The 16,552-nt window shown below is 46.5% G+C and overlaps 1 protein-coding gene across 3 annotated transcripts in view; it reads right to left on the reverse strand.

Annotated features, from left to right (window-relative positions):
* LOC144174518 (proton-coupled zinc antiporter SLC30A1-like) overlaps positions 1-16,552 on the reverse strand; it is a 62,277-nt gene that overhangs the window by 31,043 nt on the left and 14,682 nt on the right. Inside the window, exon 2 of one of the 3 annotated variants that reach the window (XM_077703260.1) lies at positions 1,945-2,123. The exons of the other annotated variants lie outside the window; for them this stretch is intronic. The gene's annotated coding sequence lies outside the window, so the exon portion shown is untranslated. The remainder of the gene's footprint in view (positions 1-1,944; positions 2,124-16,552) is intronic. 3 annotated transcript variants of the gene reach the window in all.

The raw sequence follows: 16,552 nt of genomic DNA on the forward strand, positions 1-16,552 counted from the left end.
GGCATGTCACACTATGTTCGCCGCCTTCTTTGCATAGGGGTAACCATGGTGCTGTACACCATAGTCCAACTTCTCCCGCTCGTGATTATATGGACCAGAACACGCAAAATCAAAGAATTTGGCCTGGATATCACGTAAGGACGCGGCTGTGGTATATTTCGAAAGCCACTTTTTTTCAAACTTTGTTGCTCTTATAGAGTGATGTGACAATTTGAATTGCATAGAAAGGAATTTCGCTACTTGTATGTTCCCGTTCACATCTGCGCGTTCGCATTTCATTTGTCTATGACTGTAGTACATGGTTAAGAAAATTAAAGCACATCAGACCGCTGAAAACATCCATATTCGCGCAGGGTTTCCCGTCTTTCTGAAAAAATATTTATGTTGGAGAATTGCCACAGAACATTTCAAAAAGAGCAACGCTAACGGGTTCGCTTCGAAACGTTTGAGAGCTAGCAGTCGCTCCAAACGTAAAAATGATTTTATGGCAGGAGTATAAACCTTTTCATGCGTTAATCTTTCATAAAATCAGGTGATGTCCTGGGCTGTGTTGCGCATGCGCAGTTACATATTCCTGTCGACTGCGCCAATTATAGGTCCACTAGCACAGCCCACTGCTTAAATGGCAGCTTCCAGGACGAAAAAGTTGAGAAGGTCTATAGGTTCGCACAATATTCCGTGGTTAGCGAAGTCAAACTCTCTCTCTCTCTCTCTCTCTCTCTCTCTCTCTCTCTCTCTCTCTCTCTCTCCTCTCGTCTTTCAAATACAACATATCCGGCAGAATTAGAATGGTCCTATAAGGTTGCAGCTGTAACTCCCGCATATCTAAAAACAATCAGACCCCATTTTAATCGCTAAGGCGGGTTTGTAATTTATTACTTCATAAGGCGGGTTTGTAAGGCGGGTTTGTAACTTATTACTTCAAAATTTCAAACCGTAATTTTAGTACGATTAAAAGGACGTTCACTTCTGAGAAGAGGCTTCATACAAACATAGGTGAAACCCAGGTTGGTACGCTGGTCGGCCTTCCGCACTAAACTAACACACCACCATTACTCCAATCAATATAGCGGTACGATAAACCCCAATGTGAAAGCGATCGCAATTAATTGTCTTGAGCCCGCTTGGTTCCGGTCACTACAACATGTAGCCGCTCCCTGGTAATTTCGCCCGCAGGTATCTGGTAGCTGAACATAACCTTTCCCTCAGAAGAAACTTATTCCACCATGCGGGCTTGCCCTGGGCATTCCATCTCGAGTTTTATTTTTTAAATTAGGCATCAAACTTAAACAAAAGGGCTGCAGAAACAAAGTTGAAGTAGTGAAAGTGCCCGTGGATACGTTAAAGTACCTGCCGCTCTTGAGAATCTGGTTGTGGCGAGCGAGCGCGCATGTGCATGCCCGTGTGTCACGTAATTTCAATTCCATGTGCAGTAGCAAGTAATAGCAGTGATGGAAGCTTATAAAATGCAGGCAATAAACGAAAGTTTCACCCGTTGTCATTCATTATCACCGCTTCACACTCGCTAGTCGTGATTTACTACCACTCGCCGAATAAAGCATTTCCGTATCTCTGGGTCCGACGAGATAATCGTACACAAGTGAGGGCAGTGAATGTAGGCTTAACCCCACTCGTGATTTCTATGCAAGTAGCTAAAACAGAAGAACTGTGAGAATTACTCTGAGTAGTATGAAATAATTGTGAATGGTTACGATAAAAGATGGTGGTGGGCCGAGGAATTCTGTCGCATTTAAAGCCTGTAATAGCATCAATAGCGTCAATAGCATCAATAGCATCAATAGCGTCAAAAATTTACGCGCGACGTTGTACATTCCCGCTGGACGAGTATTGTACGCACACACGCTCACACACGCACGCACACAGAGATACCCGCCTCTCGTGAAGGTGTGTGGTCTGTTTCAATGTCTTGAAAGAGAAATGTACCTTTTGGAGGACACGGTGGGTGACGGAAGTCTGTATCCTCCGTACAGGAACGGCTCACACACTTCGAAGCAGCACCGACTGACTGCCGACAGCCCGCGTTCACCGGCGCCTGCTATTGTTCGTACTCGCTGCAGATCGTCCTCGCGTGTGGCAATTCAGCGAAGCTGCTACCGGGGGCACTGGAAGGGACATGGCCAAGGCTGTTTAGCCAAGAAAGCCTAAAGGATGCGCAGAGGTCCTCATCCAAACGAATCATCATTTGCCAGCGGTCGGTATCAGATACCGTAAACATCCCAGGGACGGAGAGGGCCCAGTAGTTTGCTGCGAAATGAACATGCTTGTTAGTTAAAAATTGAAAGAGCCTGACTTGTCTTGGTGGTGTTCGGTGCAGCATTAGGGACGTGTCGTGCGCAGCTTGTTATCGACTCGTTTCCAAGTGCTCGACAGACAAGACGGACGCCGATAAAGTGGGGTCTGCCACTCGCTCGAGTCGAACTCTTCGGGAGAAGGCTGGCGCCCTGCAGGGAGCACGCGTATCGTATCGTCTATCTGATCAGTCCTCAATTTAGGCCCAAGGCATCGGACGACAACATCGTATGCTCCGCTCAAGCAGACCGTCAACTTGACTAGTACGTACAGTCTTTGTCAAAATTTTCTAGGCCAAGCCGAAAGTGCGCACGCCGCAAAAAAAAAAAAAAATTCAACATATGTTAAGCTTACGTGGCGAGCGAGGCAAGCATTTTATGCCGAAAAGTTAGTAAAAACACCCTTCTTTCTTACTGCCATGAAATAATTTTGTCAAATTTAAAGAGAAAGCCTATTCTTAGAATTCTTCGTGGTCCAGTAGGCCTAGGTTCTGCCTAGAAAAGTTTGACGGAAGGTGTACATGGGGTCATCGCTTCACCTAGCGTCACTTATTTAGTGATGATAGCTTCACCCACTCACGACTTTCCCCAGCTGCTAACGGACTAGACTGGAAAGCTTCCTTTTGTGTGATCCAATTTCGTTGGTCGAGCTTGGAGGGTTGAGTAAGAAGTGTTCTTAACACGCAACATGTCTGGGCCTGTTTTTCTCGTTTGGAGCATTACGCACAAAGTACGCTCACTGAGCGGGTTTGAAGACTGCGAGGTCCACACTGTCTGCACCAGGGCATCGAAGGGCAACAATTTTAAAAATATTTCTGATTACGTTCATCTCGCCACTTAACTAGAAGTGCACTAGCTTTTATTTGTTTATATATTTATTGCATTGAGAATCTAAAAGACCAACACGGCCGTCGAAGTTCAATTGTTTCAGCACCCGAAGAAACTCACATCAGCAGGAAAAAGAATCAACCAGTTTGTGGTTATTCCCATACGCTGTATACACAGCCGAGATAGTTCATTGCCTCGCCAAACACACTATTTGCCACCATGATAGCTCGGCGCGTCCTTTCGCATGCACCACTGATACGGAGACCTACAAGTAAAAAATGCTACAGAATTTGTGAAAGTTGTTCACTATTGCGCCTGCATTTTTACACTCCTTCTCCCAACCGTGTGTTCATTTGGGGGGACTGAAGTAACACGTCAACCGAGACAGCGTATTTTCCTTTGTATTTTCCTTTTTTAGTCGATCGCACGAGGGTGATCGATTAGGTATACCTTTGTGATTTTGTGAGTTCATGCTGACTTTTTTATTCCAAAATATTTGTATTTTTTAGTTATTCCCGTGAGACCACTGGATTATACAGACCTTTAGATTTCGTTGCTTTATTAGAAATAATTTTATTCTGATATAGTTTTTAATTTCCTGCAACTTCCGATTGCTGCCAAGTTTGGCTATCACCCGCCACGGTTGCTCAAAGACTAACGCGCTGCACTGCTGATACCAAGGACGCGGGTTCGATTCCGGCCACGGTGTCCGTATTTCTGATGGAGGCGATAAGCGAAATTTAACACCCGTGTGCCGGGATCTCTAGGTGGTCTAACTTATCAGGAGCTATGGCGCGCGCCAAGCCCCGGTATAGTTTCAGCGCGTAAAATCCCCAAAATTGATTTTGAATTCGCAGCTTGGCTATCAATTGCCAAATTAGCGCACTTGCCGTTTTGTTTGGTCTTGTATTTTGCCAACCTTGATAGAGCCGACTTTTACAGAGCGCCGATATCGTTTTTCTCCTGTGTTCAGATGAATACAGCGAGATTTGCAGCCATAAGAATCTATGCCTATGGAGGACGACAGACAGACAGACAGACAGACAGACAGACAGACAGACAGACAGACAGACAGACAGACAGACAGACAGACAGACAGACAGACAGACAGACAGACGGACGGACGGACGGACGGACGGACCACCTCGGTCACCAACCATCACCATAAAGTTCTTTGTCAACGACCAGTGCCTATGTGAACACTCAAACCGTGCCTCCAGCTAACCGGAACAGAAACTAAACGATTACAACGTCGTGTGATCATTATTTACAATACGGGTCTTCCCCTTTCCTTTTCCCCCTAACCCACACCAGGGCCTCAGGCCTCTTCGTAAATAAATAAATATCATTCATTCATTCATTCATTCATTCATTCATTCATTCATTCATTCATTCATTCATTCATTCATTCCAAACCAGAGATGCTCAATAGGGCAGAATCTTATGAAATGCAATTACCAAGAGCATGCAAAGGGCTTAAATGTGCATTTAAAATTCTCAAGATTTTCAAGGAGCCCGAACTATTATTGAATTGTTTTTTTAGAGCGAAGCTTTCTATGCCTCACTGATGGCGACCGTTCGTCGCCAAAACGCACTGCAGGAATGTCAACTTTACACAATGAGTTTCACAAAACGATGAGGATAATAAGTGCAAGCCCATCAAGTTCCTCAAAAAAACGTTTCCTGTGGTTGGAATCGAACCTCCGCCTCTCGCGTTATGAAGCCGACGGAGTAGCTTCCTGTTTTAACCGCCTGTCTTTTTAAAGTGGCTTTGATCTTTGTTCTGAATAAAACTGAACGACTCATGCAAACATTAAAAAACATTGTTTAAGGTTTTTAAAAATCTCACCTCAAAGGAGGTCACCTGATTAATACCGCAGGAATAACATGTGTCAAACATGCCTCGACAAATTTTAGGCCGACCAAGTTATCAAACTGGGTTTCACGCCGAGAGGCTGTCCACACAGCTGTCGACACGAACAAGAACTCCAAATTGTCGCTCCAAAATATTTTTTAAGCGTTTAAGGTGTTTTCGCAATTTCTTCGATATCCTCCTTCCGCGCAACCATGCCGATTTCCCGCACGTATTTTTGTCGGGTTAATACGTGTTGATAATTTCTTTCCTTTATTAGGCTAATTGAATGGCCGATACACGCGTTTTTCCCTTGTGTTTCTTTTTTTTTTTTTTTTGTTTCTCTTAAGAAAGTCAAGGACACCTGAGAAATTCTTATGAATTGTGAATGCGAAAGCATTAACGTCAAAATGAACGACGCCGCTCAGGGATACTTCGAGCTTTAGAGGAGTACGGAAACTAAATTTTCGTGTTACGTTTTTTTTTTTTGCTGTCATGGGTGCCTACCAGTCCACTAATTATAGAATGGCACAATAGATGGTCGGTGGCAGCGTAAATAATTATTTACAGCCTAGTTTATTCGTGTCGGTTTCGGTTTCGCCAGAACAGGAGGGTGCTCGTGACGTCACCATTCCCGTCGCACCACTGCCGGCGTGGACGCGCGCGTGAGCGCTCGCGCGAGCGCCCAGACCAGCCGTGGCCACCACCATCTCCACGCGCCCGGGTAGCATGACGTACGTCCCAAAGCCCGTCACGGGATACAGAGCCGGAGCAGAGCGCGTCAATTACAGCCAGCGCGTTGGTCACGTCACGGGGCCCCTGACATCGGCAGTTTGAGGCCAGGAGGCGCAGATGGCGTCATACTGATGCCGATTGCGAAAGGGCATCCGTTCTGAGTTTTCTCGGGCGCACAAAGATTAAACTAGAGTCAAACTATGTTATACTGAACTGTTACTGTTAAAACTTGCTTTGAGATGTCTCCATATTCAAAGGAAGCCTTATACATAGTTATCTCAGCTTTGAAATTTCGTGTCAGTACTCCTTTAAAACTACGAGTAACGCTTTCGAGTGTTGCGGTCAAATTTGTGCGTGTTTTTTATTTTTATTTTTAGTTTTAGTTTCTACGGCACCATGTTGGCTGTATACCGGAATCATTTGGAATAATTCTACTTCCAAGCAGAGCCGGCTGGCTGGCTTATGACTTCTGCGCCGCCTGGTGAGACCACCGCCGTGAGTGCTTGATGACGTGTAGCTGACACCTGGTGCGGAACGACAGACGCCGCCGCAATTCCCACTTTCCGGCATTACGCAGCAACGCCTTTTTTTTTTTTTTCTTGTGTTTTCGTAGTGTGACTATCGCGCTACGGCACACTTCACAGTCAATGAGGATTTCTATGCCGCCTCAACGCTTCAAACGCCGCCAAGTCCACCTCAGACACCGCCTTTTCCGCTCATCGGTCCATTCATGCTATCGCTATAAAAGGACCCTGCAAGACTTTTTCAACTTTTTTTGAAATCTTAAATGCTTGCAGAACGTAGTCACCCGGCACACCCAGTACTTATATTAGGGGGTCGCAAAGTACCTCAGCCAAAAATTACGGATCTATGCCCATCAGATAACTTGGAAACTCGCTCAAAAGATTTTTCTCTCTTTCCCGGTCTTGACGTTCTTCGACCGCTCGAATTACGTCATTAAGGCCATGTAGCGGCTGTTGGCCGGTTTTCCTTCACTTGCAGCAATGAACGCTTTTCGATGGCAACTTTAAAAATAAAGCCGCAAAAACAAAGCAGAAACGGAAGGCGTAGCTGGTGCGACGAGCAAATCACGCAGTGCCGCTCCATGCTGGCGATAACTACAGCTTTCGCAGTAGTTCCAGACGCGAAGGAAAGAGTAAAAGCGCTCATCGAAAGCGTTTCAGAGCCCCTTAAATACTGCGAGATGAGTCGAGTAAAGTGCTAACTGGCAATAAAAATGACAGATAGCAGGCTAAGTCAGCTAAATTCCCGTGCGCTTGAGCCGTTTTCGTCCTTGCGCTCGCTCTTGCAGTGCTATTCCGCTAAAGATCGCTTGCTTGTACCTTCTTTTTTTTTTCCTGCCTCGATACAAGTAGAGTTCTGGGTTTTGATAGTTTACCCTCAATACTTTAGCCGACTACTTGAAGACTACGGGAATGGAAGTGTCTCCGGAAAAAACAAAATACATTCTCCTGGGCGGCTCCACGGTTGAAAACGAAAAGGTCAAGCTCTGCCTCGCCGGCCAGACACTCGAGAGAGCTCCAGACCGGCACATCAAGATTCTTGGCATCCCGATACATGAAAGCGGAGGTGCGGCAACGTGGCTACGGCAGCTAGAGCCTAAGTGGAAACAGCTTCTGCATCTTGTAAGACGCATAGCCCACAAATCCGGAGGAGCCAGCACACGCACAGCTCGTACCCTCACAATGGCAATACTAACGTCCAAAGCTTGCTACGGAGCTGTGTGTTTTGACCTGACAAAATCGCAATACGACAAGCTGGAAATACTACACCGGGAGTGTCTTCGGGTGATAACGGGCCTGCCCCGCCATGCCCGGGTCGAGGAGCTGCACCGCTACTCTCGCATCCCGCCGCTCAGAGACATCATCGCAGAACGCAAGGCAGGACACGATCGCCGCCGTCTCTACACGCCAGCGGGCCAGTCGCTCCTAGAGCTGGACGGGGAACAGCTGGGTGAAGAGATAGAAGTGCTCCGCGCGATCGCTCCCTGGGACGACGTCCAGGTTCGTGTCACGAAGCCAGTCACGCGCCGACGCACGAAAGGGGATCACACGGCCCAACGAACCGCCCTTGCTGAGAGGGCTGACTTCCAGGACAACGCCATCTTCACGGACGCCGCCTGGGACCCAGACACCTTCCGGGGAGCGGTCGCTGCCGTCCGAGGACAGCAGCGGGATGCGCAGGCGTTTCAATACTGCCAAGAGCAACCTGTGAGGTCACTTGAACTGCAGGCCATCCTTTATGCACTAGAGAAGTTGAGTGAATGTGCAAGGACCAGCCCACTTTCTGTGCGAGGACAAACCTTCACAATTTTTACCGACTCTTTGGACGCCCTCAAAAATCTGACGAAGACACCTAGAGCCGGCACTTTGGCGCACAACGTGAAAGTCGCTTGCGCAACCCTTCACGAGCTCTACGGCGTGATGGTGCGGGTGGACTGGGTCCCGGGGCATGCGGGCGGCATCGGAAACGGCGCCGCCCATGACGCGGCGAGCGAGCTGTTACGTTTCCGCTCGTCCCCCCTTGACACAGTCCCTCAGGCTTCGCTGCTCTTTGACCCGGACGAGGAACGCGAGCGGATGAAGATGCAAGCCAAACGAGAACTGAGGGCGAAGGTGCCGCACAATCCCCACCCACTTCCCAAAGGGCTTCCGCGCGGTGCGGAAGTGCTAATACACAAGGCTAGGACAGGTGCTGCCCTTACGGAAGATGTTCTGGTCAAGTGGCGAGCACACACTGCATCCAAAAGAGCTCGTGGCGGTGACCCACAAGTGGACATCACCGATCAGAACGAGGAGGGCGACCAGGCAGCCACTGCGACGTGCTGCACGTGCAGTACCGGTGCCTCTCCAACGTTAAGGCACCTACTGTGGGACTGCCCCGGCCTTTCGCCGCTGAGGAACAGGCACAAGGGCGCCGGCGTTACATCATTGGAAGAATGGACAACCCCGCCCCCTCACTTGGACGCCGCGAGCACGATCCTTTCTTTGTGGGAGTTCGTGCGAGCGGCAGACCTGACCGGACGACTCTGACGGCCGCCCCACTCCCTTTCCCTTCTCCCCTCTTCCCCAACTAGGCTACCAAGCCCCCCGTATCGTTAATAAAGTTTCATTCATTCATTTTACAGAACGCTGTGTATGCGACACCTACGCGGCTTCAAGTTTGCCTTTGCGTTGCGATTTCTCGTCCGCTTTGCTTTGGGGCGTTCGTTCAGTTTTCTTGGCAGTTCGCTCAGCAAAAAGTGGCAGAACTAAGCAAACGAAGATTTAACAACGCTAAGCCCTCTAAATTTTCGCGGGAGCAGGTGAAGCATGTGGTCAGCATGATAGAAAACATTAACCAGGCATGAAACTGAGCCCTGCCCTATTCGCCCACCGTTGAAACCACAAAACAAGATAAAATCTTGAGCGAGAACGCCCGTCATACGGCCCAGCATGATGACTAAAGCAAATAAAAAGCAGTCACATCCGGACGGTAGCATTCACAACGATATTCAAGTTCACTGACACGCTCCAGGAGATGCTGCTTCATGCTGCCATTTGTATTCAATTCCTGAAATTTGAGCGGAGGTTATTCGGTTACAAAAATAAACGTTCTCCTCTTCGTATTTTGAATGATTTCGTTTTTAAATGGGCTAACGGGGAAATCTGTCTGTCCCTCTGTAGCACTTGGTGGGTCACACTTTTGCTGTATACGAAAATACCAATAATAAAACGCGCCAGGTTCTTTTTTTTTTATATCAGACTCCTGTTATTGATCCTAGAAAATGGTCTTCCCAGCAATTCACTTGCAAATAGAAGTAAAGCTGATTTTAAGGGGCCTGGTGTATACCGCTCACTCAGTATACACGCAGTTTTGTGGAGGATTCTAAAGCCCTAGGTCTTTATAAAAGATATCTGATACAATCACTAAAGATGTCTTTCTGGCAAAGCGCATGTGTACAGTTGTGAAGCTGACCGTGAAGGGGCTTGGTATATCGCATTTTTCAGGGGAACGTGGGGTCTTCTTTGGGTATTTAAGGCCTTAGTCCTTTTTAGTGCAGAGTAGGGAGTCGCCTTGTCGCAGCTCGCTCGCTGGACCCAAGTAGAGCCACACGGCGTTCCGTCATCGCGGCGTAACCCAGATGCTTCGAAAGCCAAGCGGTTTATATAGTCATAAGCGTTCGAAACTAGTGAACCGCTGGCGCTTGTCCTACATCTCCCCGTTGTTTAGTGCAAAAAAAAATGTAGTTACGTTTGAGGCAAAATATACGTAATTAACCATCAGCGCCCGCGTTCATTTAGTTAGGAACACTCATTGGGCTGGTTTTTCCGATAGTAAGCGAAAGAAAGTGGCAGTGCAACGCCGGCACGTGCGGGAGGAAATGCAAGCACAAAAGGAACAGAACTCCCGCTGGCGCAGTTTCAGGCAGGGGGCGCGCGAGTACTGCGAATGCGGGAAATTTGAATTGCATTGGGTGGTAGCACTCAGCGGATAACGGCGCTACAGCTCATTATGGCGAATCACTGCTCTGCACTTCCGACAGCTTTCACATTGAGTGGAACGGCTTTAATTTTTTTTTACCTCGGTATGGTACGAAACTGCTTGTATGGTACCTCAAAAACTAACCGCGTATCTGCTCACTGGGACGCAAGTGTTGTGGAAAGACGATAGTCTTCTGACGCCTCTGCCACGTAAATGACTCTTTTCTTTCAATCGTCCGCCTCTCTTCCCTCCTGTTTCGCTCCTCCCACGACAAACACGGAGAATGTTTGATAATATCTATTCAATTTTCGCGCGTTTCACTGCTCGCGCGCCATCTAACGGAACCTTTCGTTACTGTTGAACTTGGACCGCCGCATGGAGGAAAGAAAAGGCCAGGAAAGGAAAAAGGCCGTCACGACGTCCAAACCCGTCGTGTGCTGGCCTTGTATTTCGTGGTCCAAATATTGTTTTCAACGCGTATTTATTATTCCCTAGCGGAATAGCAATTCCAAACCTATTTTCAATTAAAGTAACACTGTGAGTTCCAGCTGTGCATTGATGTTTTGCTTCAAACATGCCTAACGTTTTCTTTTGCTCAACAATGTTGTCAAGTATGAGGTATGTTAGGTATGTTTAGAGATTTAGTCGTTCGGAAAACTATTGCCTATATAAATCTCTCGTTCATGTATACATGAAACTTTAAGCCGGAGGATCTTTTCAAGTGACAGAGAGACAGACAAAAAGACAGACAGACCAAAATTTTTTTTGTTTAAGTAGCCCAAGAAAGACTATCGTCTTCAAAGTTTTTTTCCAAGTAAGGCACGCGCGCAATAGTGAAGCCGACTTTGAATGGGTTCGATGTGCAGCAGAGCGTCTTAAATGTCCCTCAATGTAGAAAAATGCGCTCATTTATCAATAACAAGAAGGAAGAACAGGTACGAACACGTTTACAACATAAATAATAGTCCTATAATCCGGGTGCACCAGCACAAATACTTGGGAGTGATATTTACGCAAGACTTCAGATGGGATGCCCACATAAATCATATCGCATCGGCTGCACTAGGAAGGCTGTTTTCCCTCAGAAGACGCCTTCGATCAGGACCACCAGAAACGAAGAAATTAGCCTACAACGCCTTTGTGAGATCTTTACTCGAATACTCTAACATTATCTGGTTCCCGCATGCTAAAGTACACATAAATAAATTAGAGCGAATACAACGAAAAGCGGTTAGGTACATTTACAATCGGTATGACACAAATGCTTCACCAACAGAACTACTGAGGAACGCCGGTATGCTAACCCTACAGAATCGTTCAAAACTAGCGCGTTTAAAATTCTTACATCAACTCTTTCATAAAAACCTAAACCTTGATACTTCAAAGTATCTCACTACCAATATAGCGAGGCCCACGCGGCATAATCAGACTTTAACATTTAAAGAATACAATTATCGTACTGATTGCCTTAAATATTCTTTCTTCCCACTAGCTGTAAGAGAGTGGAACAGTATGCATTCATCGATTACGAGTAGCGTATCTATAGAACGATTCCTAACTCTAATTGAAAACCACCTCCATGAAACAAATTAACCAAAATGACGCCCAAAATTTCATTAAATGAGTCTACACGGTTTTCCTAGGCTCTCTGGGTCACTTATGATTTTCACTGTTACTGAGCAGCTCTTCAGTAATATGTTTGGCTTGGTTTCATAAAATGTTTGGTTTCGCTCGTTCTTCAATCGCTGCTGTAACATATTACCTCCAAATTCTGTCTGTGTTTCATCCTGCATTGAATTTGACTATGTTTTGCTGCTTTGTTTTTCCATGAACTGGTGACGTTTGATGCACGAGATTTCAGATTTCATATGTAATATGCAACCTTCGCTTGTCATGTAGAAAACCTCTCTCAGATGTCTATACTGTTCTCGTCCTGTATGAACGAAAACCATGCTTGAAATTTGTGTATTTGCAACGATGTATTGCCCCTCCTGCAAAAATCCCAAATGGGATTGGCAGTATGTTAAAATAAATAAATAAATAAATAAATAAATAAATAAATAAATAAATAAATAAATAAATAAATAAATAAATAAATAAATAAATAATTGGCAGCGGTATCTCATGCAGTGGAAAAGATTAAACATTGGCGTGCGCACAATAGACGTTTTAACAGCGATGCTGTTTAATCTGGTGGTTGGGCCAATGAACGTGCGCAGGAAAAGCTCGCCCAGCGATGACGTCATCGCGCGCGCGGCACCGCTTTATCGTAGCTGTGCCTCGAACCTCCTTGGCCTCGACCAAGGAGGTTGTATACAACCTCCTTGGCCTCGACGCGCTCAGGAATGACTCATGTCGCCACCTGTCGGAAGCTCGGTACAACTGGAACAAGCACGGCTTCGGAAACGCGTCGCGTGGTGGCTCGCTCCATCGTTTGTTGCGACGAGTAGTGCAGTTTTAACGGTGCAAAGACAAGAATTAATGCCAAAATGAAAGAGGCCAAGAGGCCGAGAAGCGATAACGTTAATTAACTTCTTAATTAGCGCTCCCCACGCCAAACCCCGCAGGCCATACGGTGGCCACCGAACGAGTAAATAGAATTGAGCAAACGCTCGTCCCGCTGTGCCCTCCGCTACTGTTGGAGCTTCACCGCAAAGCCAGTGGGCACACGTACTTTATATACTTTAATGACCGAGGGTTCATTTCTCTTTGGGAGGCTAAGCACGACACCCAGCATAAAAATTGGCCGCGTATCTGCTCCTTTCGTTGCAAATGCCGTCAAAAGACGACAGTCTTTATCGGCTTTTGCGAAGTAAATGCCTTCCTTCGCTTTCCCGCTGACCTCTCATGTTGTTCCTCTTGCGTCGCGCTCCTCCCAAGGTAAAGACGTCAAAGGTTCGCTTAAATCATTTTAAACTTCCCGCGTTCCTCTGCTCCAAACCGGGTGTCTCGATGCGAACGCTGCCGTACGGCGAAGTCGCGCGTTAATCGAGCCGCCCTACTTCAACGTTTATAGAACCGCGTTTCCCTACTCCACGTGCGTTGCAAGCAGAACGTGGAACCTATCTATAAGTGGAACCTTGCGTAACTGTTGCCGGTTGATTTCTTAAAATGGCGCCAGAAGCTATAGTGGCGCGGTCGACAGCAGGCGACGGCGGAGTGAATTCTTTTTCTGCAGTTGATGAAGTATTTAATTTCGCAGAAGTCAAGAATGTTTGATTTTTCTTCTTCAACAATGTTGACAAGTATGAACATTACACCGGACCAAGACGGGTATATTTAGCTGTGACTATATAAGACTATTGCGCAGGCATTGTTTTGCTTTGGCCGGGTGGCTGAATCGAGTCACAGACAGACAGACGGACAGACAGACAGACAGACAGACAGACCAAAATTTCTGGGTTTAAGTAGCCCAAGAAAGACAATCGTCTTTAAAACTGACCAAATCTCGAAGCATAACCACGCAGAAAGCGGCTGAGTCTCCAAGCATAACCTTACCCGAACCAATAATAGGCTAGGTGGGGCTGCCGCCTTTGCTATTCGCCCATTATTCGCGCTACTAGTGCGAGGCTGCCCCAATTTTTTTAAGCATTGCACGAAAATATTCCTCAATGATTTTTTTTTGGCCTTGAAGTTTGATTTTTTACAAAAACATTTTTCAGCCGGGACAGAAATTTATACGTTCAGTCCTTTTGTCGGCAGTAAATTCACGAACATCACAAGCAACGGTTTTCAGGTGAAGTGGTTAATGCGCTAGCTATATACACGTCGAAAAGGGAAACGAGAATTCCTCTGCGCATGCCCTTTCACTGCTGAGTGCACGCAATCTCTGACGCTGGCCTGTTTTGGTGCCTGCGTAAAGATTCCGTACACGACGATGGTAACAACCAATAGAGACGCGGTTCTGTACACGGCTTGTAACCCTGTGGTGTATACATGAGGCGTTTTTTTTTTTTTCGAAATGAGCTGGATCCATCCACCTAACACGAATTTGAGAAACAAGCGGAAGTTTGTTCCTGGACCTCAATTAGGCGCCGACAAAACTATTAGTATAAGTTATATTCTACACGCCAGCTAGGGGAAGTTTATGGCCACAAGGAATTAAAAATTACGCCATGTGTTTGAGAAATATTGGGGTGATAAGTTTGTATTTGGTTCGTGTTGAAATGAAACGCTCGAGTTGATGCTGCATTCTTATGAAAACTTCATTTAAATTGACTTCCAAGCATTGTGCGATTGAGTTTGGTGTGAAAGGCATTAAAATAAAATATGCAACAGGACCTCAAGAACAGTAAAACTATACATGGATAGCAGGTGAGTCCTCTTGACCAAATTAGCTGCTCTTTCCGAATTCTTCCCTAGGACAATTCTCTTGGGCATGCCTCAATGCACCCACGAAGTAAGCAAGCTCTTCATTGCTTTGCCATGAATTTCCAAAACGCTTCACAAGAAGGCTGCTCATATCTTATTTTTCTCCTCGATGAAGTCATTCATAGCGTCATGGGGGGGGGGGGGGGGGGGGTGATAAGGGGGATCTGCCAGGGCTTCTAAGCGGTGGCTATTTTAGGTAAGTACTGAAATGGTAAATATGAGAGTAAAAAAATAAATATTACCACAGTTATTTCCTAAAAACGGGAGACGAAATGAAATGATTGTTTCCCATCTTCGTTTCATTTCGTTCACATCGTCGTTGACATTTGGGAACAGATCCTTCGTCGATCTTCTAATTGCCGCCCGGATTCATAATCAGCCAACTCCGAAACTCAATGATGATGATGGTGAATAAACTTTATTTGAGACCAGGTGCTGATGTTAGGGCACCCGCCCGGTGGGAGGCTTCCTTAGTCCGGGATGCCTTGGGATATGCTGGCCATCCGTGCCCTCTCCACCAATCGTCGCTGGTGTGGAAGGTCGGAGCTGGTCAGCAGCTCCACCCCAGAACGCAAAAAAAAAAAGAAAAAGAAAACTTCCGAAAACACTCACGAAACAGTCTGAATACTCAAGCCGAAATCAAGCGCCCATAGGGCAAATGCATTTGGCTCATTTTCGATACGAACTACGATCTGCGTTCACGTTTTCAGGGCGTTATCTCAACTATGTTCTTGCCACCCCTTTTTTACCGGAAAGTTACCGAGATTTTCTTGTCACTGCAGCTTTATCCGACTCAGTTTCGGTTTCTGGATCCGGCCCATTTAAAAAAAAAAAAAAAGACACCTCATATGACCATACCAGGGCCGGGTGGCCTACGTCGGCGAAACTTAGCAGGCTAACGGTGCGAAAAGACAAGGCATACTTGAGTCGTCCTTGTGCTGCTCAGGTAGCCCATTTGGCGCGACATCCGCGTGAAAACAGCGTACGAAGGCCCACCAGATAGCAATAGCAAGTTGAAACTAAAACAGCGTTCAACGGATGCGAGGGAGTCAAGCATCCGTCGACCGCTCGCTTCCCCTTTGCGCGCGCGCAAACAGCTAGAGGTCACTGACCCCGCGAAAGAAGGCCTGCGGTTGGGGCATGTGTTGGGTTCTCACGTGCTCGGCTATTTCGGTTTCCCGAACACGCGCGGGAAATGGCAGCTTGTGAACGAGCCAGTGGGGGAGGGAAAATACCATCTACTCCGCCACCTGTTGAAGCTCCATTGAAGAGAATAGCGGCACTAGTGTACGCACGAATTATTCCTCTCGCAATACCACAAAGCTTTCGCCGCCGCTACGGAATGGTGTACACGCATGCATATTGAATGAAAGCTGAAATGGTGGGTCTCTGTACACTATGACGCTAAAAAAAAAGAATTTAAAAAGTCGAGAAAGAGCGCGAACTCTGTAACGTCCTGTATTACCTGCACAGATGTGTATAATTGGCGAAGTTGACACATTTAATCGTTATAATGTACGTTATTTGTAGAAGGAAGAAAAAGCCTGAAATGTAGAGGAGGCGTAGAGATGTCTGCACGATAGTAAACAATAACAGGAATTTCTGTACATTTTAAAGCGAAGCTTTAGTGTTCTCATTGATGGTGTATGTAACGCGAAAACGCCGAAGTGAAAGAAAGAAAAAAACGCATCCCGTGGCCGAAATCGAATCTCGGTCGCTCGCGTTCTGAAGCTGGGGTCTCTCCGATGATTCCATGACAACATGGTCGAAGCGGTTTTAAAAACTCAGGCGACAACCAAATAATCTGTCATGGTTGGTGCTATGGTTGGTGCTATGGTTGGTGCTATGGTTGGTGCTATGGTTGGTGCTATGGGGTACTCGGCAAGGGAGGCGCTGCGTTTAAAAACGTGTTGGGTTTGTTTTGACCACTGTAAATAAAAAAACGACGCATGAAAAAGTTATACGTGTTAAA

This window comes from Haemaphysalis longicornis, unplaced genomic scaffold, assembly GCF_048455015.1.
Source record: "Haemaphysalis longicornis isolate Haplotype H1 unplaced genomic scaffold, Haemaphysalis longicornis Haplotype H1 scaffold_3, whole genome shotgun sequence".
Classification (NCBI taxonomy): Eukaryota; Metazoa; Arthropoda; class Arachnida; order Ixodida; family Ixodidae; genus Haemaphysalis; species Haemaphysalis longicornis.